The sequence below is a fragment of the Ambystoma mexicanum genome, chromosome 5p (genome assembly GCF_040938575.1).
Source record: "Ambystoma mexicanum isolate Mex_15411 chromosome 5p, UKY_AmexF1_1, whole genome shotgun sequence".
NCBI lineage: Eukaryota > Metazoa > Chordata > Amphibia > Caudata > Ambystomatidae > Ambystoma > Ambystoma mexicanum.
The window spans coordinates 339,182,009-339,199,425 of NC_090930.1; positions in this window are offsets into that span (position 1 = coordinate 339,182,009).

Sequence of the window (17,417 nt, forward strand, 5' to 3'; positions counted from 1 at the left end):
GTGGCTTGGGGGTGGGTGTGATAGGGGACATGAGTGGGGGACTGGTGGTGGCTGCCCCTGCACTGCTGGGGGTGGGGGAGATAGGGGACATGAGTGGGGGCCTGGTGGAGTCTGCCCCTGCACTGCTGGGGGGTGGGGGTGGTGGGAGACAAGAGTGGGGGCCTGGTGGAGGCTGCCCCTGCACTGCTGGCGGGTGGGGGTGATAGGGGACATGAGTGGGGGCCTGGTGGAGGCTGCCCCTGGTGGCTGGGGGGTGGGGGTGGTGGGAGTCATGAGTGGGGGCCTGGTGGAGGCTGCCCCTGCACTGCTGGGGGGTGGGGGTGCAGGAATACATGAGTTGGACATGAGTGGGGCCCTGGTGGAGGCTGCCCCTGCACTGCTGGGGTGTGGGGTGATAGGGGACATGAGTGGGGGCCTGGTGGAGGCTGCCCCTGGTGGCTGGGGGGCGGGGGTGGTGGGAGACATGAGTGGGGGCCTGGTGGAGGCTGCCCCTGCACTGCTGGGGGGTGCGGGTGCAGGGAGACATGAGTTGGACATGAGTGGGGGCCTGGTGGAGGCTGCCCCTGGTGGCTGGGGGTGGGGGTGGAGGGAGACATGGGTGGGGGCCTGGTGGAGGGTGCCCCTGGTGGCTGGGGGGTGGGGGTGATGGGAGACACGAGTGGGGGCCTGGTGGAGGCTGCCCCTGCATTGCTGGGGGGTGGTGGTGCAGAGAGACATGAGTTGGACATGAGTGGGGGTCTGGTGGAGGCTGCCTCTGGTGGCTGGGGGTGGGGGTGGTGGGAGACATGAGTGGAGGCCTGGTGGAGGCTGCCCCTGGTGGCTGGGGGGTGGGGGTGGTGGGAGACATGAGTGGGGGCCTGGTGGAGGCTGCCCCTGCACTGTTGGGGGGTGGGGGTGATGGGAGACATGAGTGGGGGGCCTGGTGGAGGCTGCCCCTGCACTGCTGGGGGGTGGGGGTGATAGGGGACATGAGTGGGGGCCTGGTGGAGGCTGCCCCTGCACTGCTGGGGGTGGGGGTGATGGTAGACATGAGTGGGGGGCTGGTGGAGGCTGCCCCTGTTGGTTGGGGGGTGGGGGTGGTGCGAGACATGAGTGGGGGCCTGGTGGAGGCTGCCCTGCACTGCTGGGGGGTGGGGGTGATAGGGGACATGAGTGGGGGTCTGGTGGAGGCTTCCCCTGCACTGCTGGGGGTTGGGGGTGGTGGGAGACATGATTGGGGGCCTGATGGAGGCTGCCCCTGCACTGCTGAGGGCTGGGGGTGATATGGGACATGAGTGGGGGCCTGGTGGAGGCTGCCCCTGGTGGCTGGGGGGTGGGGGTGGTGGGAGACATGAGTGGGGGCCTGGTGGAGGCTGCCCCTGCACTGCTGGGGGCTGGGGGTGATGGGAGACATGAGTGGGGGCCTGGTGGAGGCTGCCCCTGCACTGCTGGGGTGTGGGGGTGCAGGGAGACATGAGTTGGACATGAGTGGGGGCCTGGTGGAGGCTGCCCCTGGTGGCTGGGGGGTGGGGGTAGTGGGAGACATGAGTGGGGGCCGGGTGGAGGCTGCCCCTGGTGGCTGGGGGGTGGGGGAGGTGGGAGACATGAGTAGGGGCCTGGTGGAGGCTGCCCCTGCACTGCTGGGGTGTGGGGGTGATAGGGGACATGAGTGGAGGCCTGGTGGAGGCTGCCCCTGGTGGCTGGGGGGTGGGGGTGATGGGGGACATGAGTGGGGGCCTGGTGGAGGCTGCCCCTGCAATGCTGGGGGGTGGGGGTGGTGGGAGACATAAGTGGCGGCCTGATGGAGGAGGCCCCTGCACTGCTGAGGGGTGGGGTGATAGGGGACAATAGTGGGGGCCTGGTGGAGGCTGCCCCTGGTGGCCTGGGGGTGGGGGTGATAAGGGACATGAGTGGGGGCCTGGTGGAGACTGCCCCTGCACTGCTGGGGGGTGGGGTTGGTGGGAGACATGAGTGGGGGCCTGATGGAAGCTTGCCCCTACACTGCTGGTGGGTGGGGGTGATAGGGGACTTGAGTGGGTGCCTGGTGGAGGGTGCCGCTGGTGGCTGGGGGGAGGGGGTGATGGGGGACATGAGTGGGGGCCTGGTGGATGCTGCCCCTGCACTCCTGGGGGTGGGGGTGATAGGGGACATGAGTAGGGGCCTGGTGGAGGCTGCCCCTGCACTGCTGGGGGGTGGTGGTGGTGGGAGACATGAGTGGGGTCCTGGTGGAGGCTGCCCCTGCACTGCTGGGGGCTGGGGGTGATAGGGGACCTGAGTGGGGGCCTGGTGGAGGTTGCCCCTGGTGGCTGGGGGCTGTGGGTGGTGGGAGACATGAGTGGGGGCCTGGTGGAGGCTGCCCGTGCACTGCTGGGGGGTGGGGGTGGTGGGAGACATGGGTGGGGGCCTGGTGGAGGCTGCCCCTGCACTGCTGGGGGATGGGGGTGATGGGAGACATGAGTGGGGGCCTGGTGGAGGCTGCCCCTGCACTGCTGGGGGGTGGGGGTGCAGGGAGACATGAGTTGGACATGAGTGGGGGCCTGGTGGAGGCTGCCCCTGGCGGCTGAGGGGTGGGGGTGGTGGGAGACATGAGTGGGGGCCGGGTGTAGGCTGCCCCTGGAGGCTGGGGGTGGGGGAGGTGGGAGACATGAGTAGGGGCCTGGTGGAGGCTGCCCCTGCACTGCTGGGGGGTGGGGGTGATAGGGGACATGAGTGGGGGCCTGGTGGAGGCTGCCCCTGCACTGCTGGGGGGTGGGGGTGATGGGAGACATGAGTGGGGGCCTGGTGGCGGCTGCCCCTGCACTGCTGGGGGGTGGGGGAGATAGGGGACATGAATGGGGGCCTGGTGGAGGCTGCCCCTGGTGGCTGGGGGGTGGGGGTGGTGGGAGACATGAGTGGGGGCCTGGTGGAGGCTGCCCCTGCACTGCTGGGGGGTGGGGGTGATGGGAGACATGAGTGGGGGCCTGGTGGAGGCTGCCCCTGGTGGCTGGGGGGTGGGGGTGATGGGAGACATGAGTGGGGGCCTGTTGGAGGCTGCCCCTGCACTGCTGGGGGGTGGGGGTGATAGGGGACATGAGTGGGGGCCTGGTGGAGGCTGCCCCTGTTGGCTGGGGGGTGGGTGTGGTGGGAGACATGAGTGGGGACCTGGTGGAGGCTGCCCCTGGTGGCTGGGGGGTGGGGGTGGTGGGAGACATGAGTGGGGGCCTGGTGGAGGCTGCCCCTGCACTGCTGGGGGGTGGGGTGATAGGGGACATGCGTGGGGGCCTGGTGGAGGCTGCCCCTGGTGGCTGTGAGGTGGGGGTGATGGGAGACATGAGTGGGGGCCTGGTGGAGGCTGCCCCTGCACGGCTGGGGGGTGGGGGTGATAGGGGACATGAGTGGGGGCCTGGTGGAGGCAGCCCCTGCACTGCTGGGGGGTGGGGGTGGTGGGAGACATGAGTGGGGGCCTGATGGAGGCTGCCCCTGCACTGCTGGGGGGTGGGGGTGGTGGGAGACATGAGTGGTGGCCTGGTGGAGGGTGCCCCTGCACTGCTGGGGGGTGGGGGTGATAGGGGACATGAGTGGGGGCCTGGTGGAGGTTGCCCCTGGTGGCTGGGGGCTGGGGGTGGTGGGAGACATGAGTGGGGGCCTGGTGGAGGCTGCCCCTTCATTGCTGGGGGTGGGGTGCAGGGAGACATGAGTTGGACATGAGTGGGGACCTGGTGGAGGCTGCCCCTGCACTGCTGGGGGGTGGGGGTGGTGGGAGACATTAGTGGGGGCCTGGTGGAGGCTGCCCCTGCACTGCTGGGGGTGGGGGTGATAGGGGACATGAGTGGGGCCTGGTGGAGGCTGCCCCTGGTGGCTGGGGGGTGTGGGTGATAGGGGACATGAGTGGGGGCCTTGTGGAGGGTGCCCCTGGTGGCTGGGGGGTGGGGGTGGTGGGAGACATGAGTGGGGGCCTGGTGGAGGCTGCCCCTGCACTGCTGGGGGGTGGGGGCGATAGGGGACATGAGCGGGGGCCTGGTGGAGGGTGCCCCTGGTGGCTGGGGGGTGGGGGTGATAGGGGACATGAGTGGGGGCCTGGTGGAGGCTGCCCCTGCACTGCTGGGGGGTGGGGGTGATAGGGGACATGAGTGGGGGCCTGGTGGAGGCTGCCTCTGGTGGCTGGTGGGTGGGGGTGATGGGAGACATGGATGTGGGCCTGTTGGCGGCTGCCCCTGCACTGATGGAGGGTGTGGGTGATAGGGGACATGCGTGGGGGCCTGGTGGAGGCTGCCCCTGGTGTCTGGGGGGTGAGGGTGGTGGGAGACATGAGTGGGGCCCTGGTGGAGGCTGCCCCTGCACTGCTGGGGGGTGGGGGTGATGGGAGACATGAGTGGGGGCCTGGTGGAGGCTGCCCCTGGTGGCTGGGGGTTGGGGGTGAGTGGGGGCCTGGTGGAGGCTGCCCCTGCACTGCCGGGGGGTGGGGGTGATAGGGGACATGAGTGGGGGCCTGGTGGAGGCTGCCCCTGGTGTCTGGGGGTGGGGGGGTGGGAGACATGAGTGGGGGCCTGGTGGAGGCTGCCCCTGCACTGCTGGGGGGTGGGGGTGATGGGAGACATGAGTGGGGCCTGGCGGAGGCTGCCCTGTTGGTTGGGGGGTGGGGGTGGTGGGAGACATGAGTGGGGGCCTGGTGGAGGCTGCCCCTGGTGGCTGGGGGGTGGGGGTGGTGGGAGACATGAGTGGGGGCCTGGTGGAGGCTGCCCCTGAACTGCTGGGGGGTGGGGGTGATAGGGGACATGTGTGGGGGCCTGGTGGAGGCTGCCCCTGGTGGCTGTGGGGTGGGGGTGATGGGAGACATGAGTGGGGGCCTGGTGGAGGCTGCCCCTGCACTGCTGGGGGGTGGGGTGATAGGGGACATGAGTGGGGGTCTGGTGGAGGCTTCCCCTGCACTGCTGGGGGTTGGGGGTGGTGGGAGACATGATTGGGGGCCTGATGGAGGCTGCCCCTGCACTGCTGAGGGCTGTGGGTGATATGGGACATGAGTGGGGGCCTGGTGGAGGCTGCCCCTGGTGGCTGGGGGGTGGGGGTGGTGGGAGACATGAGTGGGGGCCTGGTGGAGGCTGCCCCTGCACTGCTGGGGGCTGGGGGTGATGGGAGACATGAGTGGGGGCCTGGTGGAGACTGCCCCTGCACTGCTGGGGGGTGGGGGTGCAGGGAGACATGAGTTGGACATGAGTGGGGGCCTGGTGGAGGCTGCCCCTGGTGGCTGGGGGGTGGGGGTAGTGGGAGACATGAGTGGGGGCCGGGTGGAGGCTGCCCTGGTGGCTGGGGGGTGGGGGAGGTGGGAGACATGAGTAGGGGCCTGGTGGAGGCTGCCCCTGCACTGCTGGGGTGTGGGGGTGATAGGGGACATGAGTGGAGGCCTGGTGGAGGCTGCCCCTGGTGGCTGGGGGGTGGGGGTGATGGGGGACATGAGTGGGAGCCTGGTGGAGGCTGCCCCTGCACTGCTGGGGGGTGGGGGTGGTGGGAGACATGAGTGGCGACCTGATGGAGGAGGCCCCTGCACTGCTGAGGGGTGGGGGTGATAGGGGACAATAGTGGGGGCCTGGTGGAGACTGCCCCTGCACTGCTTGGGGGTGGGGTTGGTGGGAGACATGAGTGGGGGCCTGATGGAAGCTTGCCCCTACACTGCTGGTGGGTGGGGGTGATAGGGGACTTGAGTGGGTGCCTGGTGGAGGGTGCCCCTGGTGGCTGGGGGGAGGGGGTGATGGGGGACATGAGTGGGGGCCTGGTGGATGCTGCCCCTGCACTCCTGGGGGTGGGGGTGATAGGGGACATGAGTGGGGGCCTGGTGGAGGCTGCCCCTGCACTGCTGGGGGGTGGTGGTGGTGGGAGACATGAGTGGGGTCCTGGTGGAGGCTGCCCCTGCACTGCTGGGGGCTGGGGGTGATAGGGGACCTGAGTGGGGGCCTGGTGGAGGTTGCCCCTGGTGGCTGGGGGCTGGGGGTGGTGGGAGACATGAGTGGGGGCCTGGTGGAGGCTGCCCCTGCACTGCTGGGGGGCGGGGTGCAGGGAGACATGAGTTGGACATGAGTGGGGGCCTGGTGGAGGCTGCCCCTGCACTGCTGGGGGGTGGGGGTGGTGGGAGACATTAGTGGGGGCCTGGTGGAGGCTGCCCCTGCACTGCTGGGGGGTGGGGGTGATAGGGGACATGAGTTGGGGCCTGGTGGAGGCTGCCCCTGGTGGCTGGGGGTGGGGCGAGAGGGGACATGAGTGGGGGCCTGGTGGAGGGTATCCCTGGTGGCTGGGGGGTGGGGGTGGTGGGAGACATGAGTAGGGGCCTGGTGGAGGCTGCCCCTGCACTGCTGGGGGGTGGGGGTGATAGGGGACATGAGTGGGGGCTGGTGGAGGGTGCCCCTGGTGGCTTGGGGGTGGGTGTGATAGGGGACATGAGTGGGGGCCTGGTGGAGTCTGCCCCTGCACTGCTGGGGGGTGGGGGAGATAGGGGACATGAGTGGGGGCCTGGTGGAGTCTGCCCCTGCACTGCTGGGGGGTGGGGGTGGTGGGAGACATGAGTGGGGGCCTGGTGGAGGGCTGCCCCTGCACTGCTGGCGGGTGGGGGTGATAGGGGACATGAGTGGGGGCCTGGTGGAGGCTGCCCCTGGTGGCTGGGGGGTGGGGGTGGTGGGAGACATGAGTGGGGGCCTGGTGGAGGCTGCCCCTGCACTGCTGGGGGTGGGGGTGCAGGAAGACATGAGTTGGACATGAGTGGGGAACTGGTGGAGGCTGCCCCTGCACTGCTGGGGTGTGGGGGTGGTGGGAGACATGAGGGGGCCCTGAAGGAGGCTGCCCCTGCGCTGCTGGGCGGTGGGGGTGATAGGGGACATGAGTGAGGGCCTGGTGGAGGCTGCCCCTGGTGGCTGGGGGGTGGGGGTGGTGGGAGACATGAGTGGGGGCCTGGTGGAGGCTGCCCCTGCACTGCTGGGGAGTGCGGGTGCAGGGAGACATGAGTTGGACAAGAGTGGGGGCCTGGTGGAGGCTGCCCTTGGTGGCTGGGGGTGGGGGTGGAGGGAGACATGGGTGGGGGCCTGGTGGAGGGTGCCCCTGGTGGCTGGGGGGTGGGGGTGATGGGAGACACGAGTGGGGGCCTGGTGGAGGCTGCCCCTGCATTGCTGGGGGGTGGGGGTGCAGAGAGACATGAGTTGGACATGAGTGGGGGTCTGGTGGAGGCTGCCCCTGGTGGCGGGGGGTGGGGGTGGTGGGAGACATGAGTGGAGGCCTGGTGGAGGCTGCCCCTGGTGGCTGGGGGGTGGGGGTGGTGGGAGACATGAGTGGGGGCCTATTGGAGGCTGCCCCTGGACTGTTGGGGGGCGGGGGTGATGGGAGACATGAGTGGGGGCCTGGTGGAGGCTGCCCCTGCACTGCTGAGGGGTGGGGGTGATAGGGGACATGAGTGGGGGCCTGGTGGAGGCTCCCCCTGGTGGCTGGGGGGTGGGGGTGATAGGGGTCATGAGTGGGGGCCTGGTGGAGGCTGCCCCTGCACTGCTGGGGGGTGGGGGTGCAGGGAGACATGAGTTGGACATGAGTGGGGGCCTGGTGGAGGCTGCCCCTGGTTGCTGGGGGGTGGAGGTGGTGGGAGACATGAGTGGGGGCCGGGTGGAGGCTGCCCCTGGTGGCTGGGGTGTGGGGGAGGTGGGAGACATGAGTAGGGGCCTGGTGGAGGCTGCCCCTGGTGGCTGTGGGGTGGGGGTGATGGGGGACATGAGTGGGGGCCTGGTGGAGGCTGCCCCTGCACTGCTGGGGGGTGGGGGTGGTGGGAGACATGAGTGGGGGCCTGATGGAGGCGGCCCCTGCACTGCTGAGGGGTGGGGGTTGATAGCGGACATGAGTGGGGGCCTGGTGGAGGCTGCCCCTGGTGGCCTGGGGGTGGGGGTGATAGGGGACATGAGTGGGGGCCTGGTGGAGACTGCCCCTGCACTGCTGGGGGGTGGGGGTGGTGGGAGACATGAGTGGGGTCCTGATGGAGGCTGCCCCTGCACTGCTGGGGGGTGGGGGTGATAGGGGACTTGAGTGGGGGCCTGGTGGAGGGTGCCCCTGGTGGCTGGGGGGTGGGGGTGATAGGGGACATGAGTGGGGGCCTGGTGGAGGCTGCCCCTGCACTGCTGGGGGTGGGGGTGATAGGGGACATGAGTGGGGGCCTGGTGGAAGCTGCCCCTGCACTGCTGGGGGGTGGGGGTGGTGGGAGACATTAGTGGGGGCCTGGTGGAGGCTGCCCCTGCACTGCTGGGGGGTGGGGGTGATAGTGGACATGAGTGGGGGCCTGGTGGAGGCTGCCCCTGGTGGCTGGGGGGTGGGGGTGAGAGGGAACATGAGTGGGGGCCTGGTGGAGGGTACCCCTGATGGTTTTTTGGGAGACATGAGTAGGGGCCTGGTGGAGGCTGCCCCTGCACTGCTGGGGGGTGGGGGTGATAGGGGACATGAGTGGGGGCTGGTGGAGGGTGCCCCTGGTGGCTTGGGGTGGGGGTGATAGGGGACATGTGTGGGGGCCTGGTGGAGGCTGCCCCTGCACTGCTGGGGGGTGGGGGAGATAGGGGACATGAGTGGGGGCCTGGTGGAGTCTGCCCCTGCACTGCTGGGGGGTGGGGGTGGTGGGAGACATGAGTGGGGGCCTGGTGGAGGCTGCCCCTGCACTGCTGGCGGGTGGGGGTGATAGGGGACATGAGTGGGGGCCTGGTGGAGGCTGCCCCTGGTGGTTGGGGTGGGGGTGGTGGGAGACATGAGAGGGGGCATGGTGGAGGCTGCCCCTGCACTGCTGGGGGGTGGGGGTGCAGGAAGACATGAGTTGGACATGAGTGGGACCCTGGTGGAGGCTGCCCCTGCACTGCTGGGGTGTGGGGGTGGTGGGAGACATGAGTGGGGGCCTGAAGGAGGCTGCCCCTGCACTGCTGGGTGGTGGGGTGATAGGGGACATGAGTGGGGGCCTGGTGGAGGCTGCCCCTGGTGGCTGGGGGGTGGGGGTGGTGGGAGACATGAGTGGGGGCCTGGTGGAGGCTGCCCCTGCACTGCTGGGGGATGCGGGTGCAGGGAGACATGAGTTGGACATGAGTGGGGGCCTGGTTTAGGCTGCCCCTGGTGGCTGGGGTGGGGGTGGTGGGAGACATGGGTGGGGGCCTGGTGGAGGGTGCCCCTGGTGGCTGGGGGTGGGGGTGATGGGAGACACGAGTGGGGGGCTGGTGGAGGCTGCCCCTGCATTGCTGGGGGGTGGGGGTGATAGGGGACATGAGTGGGGGCTGGTGGAGGGTGCCCCTGGTGGCTTGGGGGTGGGTGTGATAGGGACATGAGTGGGGGACTGGTGGAGGCTGCCCCTGCACTGCTGGGGGGTGGGGGAGATAGGGGACATGAGTGGGGGCCTGGTGGAGTCTGCCCCTGCACTGCTGGGGGTGGGGGTGGTGGGAGACAAGAGTGGGGGCCTGGTGGAGGCTGCCCCTGCACTGCTGGCGGGTGGGGGTGATAGGGGACATGAGTGGGGGCCTGGTGGAGGCTGCCCCTGGTGGCTGGGGGGTGGGGGTGGTGGGAGACATGAGTGGGGGCCTGGTGGAGGCTGCCCCTGCACTGCTGGGCGGTGGGGGTGATAGGGGACATGAGTGGGGGCCTGGTGGAGGCTGCCCCTGCACTGCTGGGGTGTGGGGGTGGTGGGAGACATGAGTGGGGCCCTGAAGGAGGCTGCCCCTGCACTGCTGGGCGGTGGGGGTGATAGGGGACATGAGTGGGGGCCTGGTGGAGGCTGCCCCTGGTGGCTGGGGGGCGGGGGTGGTGGGAGACATGAGTTGGACATGAGTGGGGCCCTGGTGGAGGCTGCCCCTGCACTGCTGGGGTGTGGGGGTGGTGGGAGACATGAGTGGGGCCCTGAAGGAGGCTGCCCCTGCACTGCTGGGCGGTGGGGGTGATAGGGGACATGAGTGGGGGCCTGGTGGAGGCTGCCCCTGGTGGCTGGGGGGCGGGGGTGGTGGGAGACATGAGTGGGGGCCTGGTGGAGGCTGCCCCTGCACTGCTGGGGGGTGCGGGTGCAGGGAGACATGAGTTGGACATGAGTGGGGGCCTGGTGGAGGCTGCCCCTGGTGGCTGGGGGTGGGGGTGGACGGAGACATGGGTGGGGGCCTGGTGGAGGGTGCCCCTGGTGGCTGGGGGGTGGGGGTGATGGGAGACACGAGTGGGGGCCTGGTGGAGGCTGCCCCTGCATTGCTGGGGGGTGGTGGTGCAGAGAGACATGAGTTGGACATGAGTGGGGGTCTGGTGGAGGCTGCCTCTGGTGGCTGGGGGGTGGGGGTGGTGGGAGACATGAGTGGAGGCCTGGTGGAGGCTGCCCTGGTGGCTGGGGGGTGGGGGTGGTGGGAGACATGAGTGGGGGCCTGGTGGAGGCTGCCCCTGCACTGTTGGGGGGTGGGGGTGATGGGAGACATGAGTGGGGGCCTGGTGGAGGCTGCCCCTGCACTGCTGGGGGTGGGGGTGATAGGGGACATGAGTGGGGGCCTGGTGGAGGCTGCCACTGCACTGCTGGGGGTGGGGGTGATGGTAGACATGAGTGGGGGCCTGGTGGAGGCTGCCCCTGTTGGTTGGGGGGTGGGGGTGGTGGGAGACATGAGTGGGGGCCTGGTGGAGGCTGCCCCTGGTGGCTGGGGGGTGGGGGTGGTGGGAGACATGAGTGGGGGCCTGGTGGAGGCTGCCCCTGCACTGCTGGGGGGTGGGGGTGATAGGGGACATGTGTGGGGGCCTGGTGGAGGCTGCCCCTGGTGGCTGTGGGGTGGGGGTGATGGGAGACATGAGTGGGGGCCTGGTGGAGGCTGCCCCTGCACTGCTGGGGGGTGGGGGTGATAGGGGACATGAGTGGGGGCCTGGTGGAGGCTGCCCCTGCACTGCTGGGGGATGGGGGTGGTGGGAGACATGATTGGGGGCCTGATGGAGGCTGCCCCTGCACTGCTGAGGGGGTGGGGTGATATGGGACATGAGTGGGGGCCTGGTGGAGGCTGCCCCTGGTGGCTGGGGGGTGGTGGTGGTGGGAGACATGAGTGGGGGCCTGGTGGAGGCTGCCCCTGCACTGCTGGGGGGTGGGGGTGATGGGAGACATGAGTGGGGGCCTGGTGGAGGCTGCCCCTGCACTGCTGGGGGGTGGGGGTGCAGGGAGACATGAGTTGGACATGAGTGGGGGCCTGGTGGAGGCTGCCCCTGGCGGCTGGGGGGTGGGGGTGGTGGGAGACATGAGTGGGGGCCGGGTGGAGGCTGCCCCTGGTGGCTGTGGGGTGGGGGAGGTAGGAGACATGAGTATGGGCCTGGTGGAGGCTGCCCCTGCACTGCTGGGGGGTGGGGGTGATAGGGGACATGAGTGGGGGCCTGGTGGAGGCTGCCCCTGCACTGCTGGGGGGTGGGGGTGATGGGAGACATGAGTGGGGGCCTGGTGGCAGCTGCCCCTGCACTGCTGGGGGGTGGGGAGATAGGGGACATGAGTGGGGCCTGGTGGAGGCTGCCCCTGGTGGCTGGGGGGTGGGGGTGGTGGGAGACATGAGTGGGGGCCTGGTGGAGGCAGCCCCTGCACTGCTGGGGGGTGGGGGTGATGGGAGACATGAGTGGGGGCCTGGTGGAGGCTGCCACTGGTGGCTGGGGGGTGGGGGTGATGGGAGACATGTGTGGGGGCCTGGTGGAGGCTGCCCCTGCACTGCTGGGGGGTGGGGGTGATAGGGGACATGAGTGGGGGCCTGGTGGAGGCTGCCCCTGTTGGCTGGGGGGGTGGGTGTGGTGGGAGACATGAGTGGGGGCCTGGTGGAGGCTGCCCCTGGTGGCTGGGGGGGTGGGGGTGGTGGGAGACATGAGTGGGGGCCTGGTGGAGGCTGCCCCTGCACTGCTGGGGGGTGGGGGTGATAGGGGACATGCGTGGGGGCCTGGTGGAGGCTGCCCCTGCTGGCTGTGGGGTGGGGGTGATGGGAGACATGAGTGGGGGCCTGGTGGAGGCTGCCCCTGCACGGCTGGGGGGTGGGGGTGATAGGGGACATGAGTGGGGGCCTGGTGGAGGCAGCCCCTGTACTGCTGGGGGGTGGGGGTGGTGGGAGACATGAGTGGGGGCCTGATGGAGGCTGCCCCTGCACTGCTGGGGGGTGGGGGTGGTGGGAGACATGAGTGGTGGCCTGGTGGAGGGTGCCCCTGCACTGCTGGGGGGTGGGGGTGATAGGGGACATGAGTGGGGGCCTGGTGGAGGTTGCCCCTGGTGGCTGGGGGCTGGGGGTGGTGGGAGACATGAGTGGGGGCCTGGTGGAGGCTGCCCCTTCATTGCTGGGGGTGGGGTGCAGGGAGACATGAATTGGACATGAGTGGGGACCTGGTGGAGGCTGCCCCTGCACTGCTGGGGGGGGGTGGTGGGAGACATTAGTGGGGGCCTGGTGGAGGCTGCCCCTGCACTGCTGGGGGGTGGAGGTGATAGGGGACATGAGTGGGGCCTGGTGGAGGCTGCCCCTGGTGGCTGGCGGGTGGGGGTGATAGGGGACATGAGTGGGGGCCTGGTGGAGGGTGCCCCTGGTGGCTGGGGGGTGGGGGTGGTGGGAGACATGAGTGGGGGCCTGGTGGAGGCTGCCCCTGCACTGCTGGGGGGTGGGGGCGATAGGGGACATGAGCGGGGGCCTGGTGGAGGGTGCCCCTGGTGGCTGGGGGGTGGGGGTGATAGGGGACATGAGTGGGGGCCTGGTGGAGGCTGCCCCTGCACTGCTGGGGGGTGGGGTGATAGGGGACATGAGTGGGGGCCTGGTGGAGGTTGCCCCTGGTGGCTGGTGGGTGGAGGTGATGGGAGACATGGATGTGGGCCTGTTGGCGGCTGCCCCTGCACTGATGGGGGGTGTGGGTGATAGGGGACATGCGTGGGGGCCTGGTGGAGGCTGCCCCTGGTGTCTGGGGGGTGAGGGTGGTGGGAGACATGAGTGGGGGCCTGGTGGAGGCTGCCCCTGCACTGCTGGGGGGTGGGGGTGATGGGAGACATGAGTGGGGGCCTGGTGGAGGCTGCCCTGGTGGCTGGGGGTTGGGGGTGATGGGAGACATGAGTGGGGGCCTGGTGGAGGCTGCCCCTGCACTGCTGGGGGGTGGGGGTGATAGGGGACATGAGCGGGGGCCTGGTGGAGGCTGCCCCTGGTGTCTGGGTGGTGGGGGGGTGGGAGACATGAGTGGGGGCCTGGTGGAGGCTGCCCCTGCACTGCTGGGGGGTGGGGGTGATGGGAGACATGAGTGGGGGCCTGGCGGAGGCTGCCCCTGTTGGTGGGGGGTGGGGTGGTGGGAGACATGAGTGGGGGCCTGGTGGAGGCTGCCCCTGGTGGCTGGGGGGTGGGGGTGGTGGGAGACATGAGTGGGGGCCTGGTGGAGGCTGCCCCTGCACTGCTGGGGGGTGGGGGTGACAGGGGACATGTGTGGGGGCCTGGTGGAGGCTGCCCCTGGTGGCTGTGGGGTGGGGGTGATGGGAGACATGAGTGGGGGCCTGGTGGAGGCTGCCCCTGCACTGCTGGGGGGTGTGGGTGATAGGGGACATGAGTGGGGGTCTGGTGGAGGCTTCCCCTGCACTGCTGGGGGTTGGGGGTGGTGGGAGACATGATTGGGGGCCTGATGGAGGCTGCCCCTGCACTGCTGAGGGCTGGGGGTGATATGGGACATGAGTGGGGGCCTGGTGGAGGCTGCCCCTGGTGGCTGGGGGGTGGGGGTGGTGGGAGACATGAGTGGGGGCCTGGTGGAGGCTGCCCCTGCACTGCTGGGGGCTGGGGGTGATGGGAGACATGAGTGGGGGCCTGGTGGAGGCTGCCCCTGCACTGCTGGGGGGTGGGGGTGCAGGGAGACATGAGTTGGACATGAGTGGGGGCCTGGTGGAGGCTGCCCCTGGTGGCTGGGGGGTGGGGGTAGTGGGAGACATGAGTGGGGACCGGGTGGAGGCTGCCCCTGGTGGCTGGGGGGTGGGGGAGGTGGGAGCCATGAGTAGGGGCCTGGTGGAGGCTGCCCCTGCACTGCTGGGGTATGGGGGTGATAGGGGACATGAGTGGAGGCCTGGTGGAGGCTGCCCCTGGTGGCTGGGGGGTGGGGGTGATGGGGGACATGAGTGGGGGCCTGGTGGAGGCTGCCCCTGCACTGCTGGGGGGTGGGGGTGGTGGGAGACATGAGTGGCGGCCTGATGGAGGAGGCCCCTGCACTGCTGAGGGGTGGGGGTGATAGGGGACAATAGTGGGGGCCTGGTGGAGGCTGCCCCTGGTGGCCTGGGGGTGGGGGTGATAAGGGACATGAGTGGGGGCCTGGTGGAGACTGCCCCTGCACTGCTGGGGGGTGGGGTTGGTGGGAGACATGAGTGGGGGCCTGATGGAAGCTTGCCCCTACACTGCTGGTGGGTGGGGGTGATAGGGGACTTGAGTGGGTGCCTGGTGGAGGGTGCCCCTGGTGGCTGGGGGGAGGGGGTGATTGGGGACATGAGTGGGGGCCTGGTGGACGCTGCCCCTGCACTCCTGGGGGTGGGGGTGATAGGGGACTTGAGTGGGGGCCTGGTGGAGGCTGCCCCTGCACTGCTGGGGGGTGGTGGTGGTGGGAGACATGAGTGGGGTCCTGGTGGAGGCTGCCCCTGCACTGCTGGGGGCTGGGGGTGATAGGGGACCTGAGTGGGGGCCTGGTGGAGGTTGCCCCTGGTGGCTGGGGGCTGGGGGTGGTGGGAGACATGAGTGGGGGCCTGGTGGAGGCTGCCCGTGCACTGCTGGGGGGTGGGGGTGGTGGGAGACATGGGTGGGGGCCTGGTGGAGGCTGCCCCTGCACTGCTGGGGGGTGGGGGTGATGGGAGACATGAGTGGGGGCCTGGTGGAGGCTGCCCCTGCACTGCTGGGGGTGGGGGTGCAGGGAGACATGAGTTGGACATGAGTGGGGGCCTGGTGGAGGCTGCCCCTGGCGGCTGGGGGGTGGGGGTGGTGGGAGACATGAGTGGGGGCCGGGTGAAGGCTGCCCCTGGTGGCTGGGGGGTGGGGGAGGTGGGAGACATGAGTAGGGGCCTGGTGGAGGCTGCCCCTGCACTGCTGGGGGGTGGGGGTGATAGGGGACATGAGTGGGGGCCTGGTGGAGGCTGCCCCTGCACTGCTGGGGGGTGTGGGTGATGGGAGACATGAGTGGGGGCCTGGTGGCGGCTGCCCCTGCACTGCTGGGGGGTGGGGGAGATAGGGGACATGAATGGGGGCCTGGTGGAGGCTGCCCCTGGTGGCTGGGGGGTGGGGGTGGTGGGAGACATGAGTGGGGGCCTGGTGGAGGCTGCCCCTTCACTGCTGGGGGGTGGGGGTGATGGGAGACATGAGTGGGGGCCTGGTGGAGGCTGCCCCTGGTGGCTGGGGGGTGATGGGAGACATGAGGAGACATGAGTGGGGGCCTGTTGGAGGCTGCCCCTGCACTGCTGGGGGGTGGGGGTGATAGGGGACATGAGTGGGGGCCTGGTGGAGGCTGCCCCTGTTGGCTGGGGGGTGGGTGTGGTGGGAGACATGAGTGGGGGCCTGGTGGAGGCTGCCCCTGGTGGCTGGGGGGTGGGGGTGGTGGGAGACATGAGTGGGGGCCTGGTGGAGGCTGCCCCTGCACTGCTGGGGGGTGGGGGTGATAGGGGACATGCGTGGGGGCCTGGTGGAGGCTGCCCCTGGTGGCTGTGGGGTGGGGGTGATGGGAGACATGAGTGGGGGCCTGGTGGAGGCTGCCCCTGCACGGCTGGGGGGTGGGGGTGATAGGGGACATGAGTGGGGGCCTGGTGGAGGCAGCCCCTGCACTGCTGGGGGGTGGGGGTGGTGGGAGACATGAGTGGGGGCCTGATGGAGGCTGCCCCTGCACTGCTGGGGGGTGGGGGTGGTGGGAGACATGAGTGGTGGCCTGGTGGAGGGTGCCCCTGCACTGCTGGGGGGTGGGGTGATAGGGGACATGAGTGGGGGCCTGGTGGAGGTTGCCCCTGGTGGCTGGGGGCTGGGGGTGGTGGGAGACATGAGTGGGGGCCTGGTGGAGGCTGCCCCTTCATTGCTGGGGGTGGGGTGCAGGGAGACATGAGTTGGACATGAGTGGGGACCTGGTGGAGGCTGCCCCTGCACTGCTGGGGGGTGGGGGTGGTGGGAGACATTAGTGGGGGCCTGGTGGAGGCTGCCCCTGCACTGCTGGGGGGTGGGGGTGATAGGGGACATGAGTGGGGCCTGGTGGAGGCTGCCCCTGGTGGCTGGGGGGTGGGGGTGATAGGGGACATGAGTGGGGGCCTGGTGGAGGGTGCCCCTGGTGGCTGGGGGTGGGGGTGGTGGGAGACATGAGTGGGGGCCTGGTGGAGGCTGCCCCTGCACTGCTGGGGGGTGGGGGCGATAGGGGACATGAGCGGGGGCCTGGTGGAGGGTGCCCCTGGTGGCTGGGGGGTGGGGGTGATAGGGGACATGAGTGGGGGCCTGGTGGAGGCTGCCCCTGCACTGCTGGGGGGTGGGGGTGATAGGGGACATGAGTGGGGGCCTGGTGGAGGCTGCCCCTGGTGGCTGGTGGGTGGGGGTGATGGGAGACATGGATGTGGGCCTGTTGGCGGCTGCCCCTGCACTGATGGGGGGTGTGGGTGATAGGGGACATGCGTGGGGGCCTGGTGGAGGCTGCCCCTGGTGTCTGGGGGGTGAGGGTGGTGGGAGACATGAGTGGGGGCCTGGTGGAGGCTGCCCCTGCACTGCTGGGGGGTGGGGGTGATGGGAGACATGAGTGGGGGCCTGGTGGAGGCTGCCCCTGGTGGCTGGGGGTTGGGGGTGATGGGAGACATGAGTGGGGGCCTGGTGGAGGCTGCCCCTGCACTGCTGGGGGGTGGGGGTGATAGGGGACATGAGTGGGGGCCTGGTGGAGGCTGCCCCTGGTGTCTGGGGGGTGGGGGGGTGGGAGACATGAGTGGGGGCCTGGTGGAGGCTGCCCCTGCACTGCTGGGGGGTGGGGGTGATGGGAGACATGAGTGGGGGCCTGGCGGAGACTGCCCCTGTTGGTTGGGGGGTGGGGGTGGTGGGAGACATGAGTGGGGGCCTGGTGGAGGCTGCCCCTGGTGGCTGGGGGGTGGGGGTGGTGGGAGACATGAGTGGGGGCCTGGTGGAGGCTGCCCCTGCACTGCTGGGGGGTGGGGGAGATAGGGGACATGAGTGGGGGCCTGGTGGAGTCTGCCCCTGCACTGCTGGGGGGTGGGGGTGGTGGGAGACATGAGTGGGGGCCTGGTGGAGGCTGCCCCTGCACTGCTGGCGGGTGGGGGTGATAGGGGACATGAGTGGGGGCCTGGTGGAGGCTGCCCCTGGTGGTTGGGGTGGGGGTGGTGGGAGACATGAGAGGGGGCATGGTGGAGGCTGCCCCTGCACTGCTGGGGGGTGGGGGTGCAGGAAGACATGAGTTGGACATGAGTGGGACCCTGGTGGAGGCTGCCCCTGCACTGCTGGGGTGTGGGGGTGGTGGGAGACATGAGT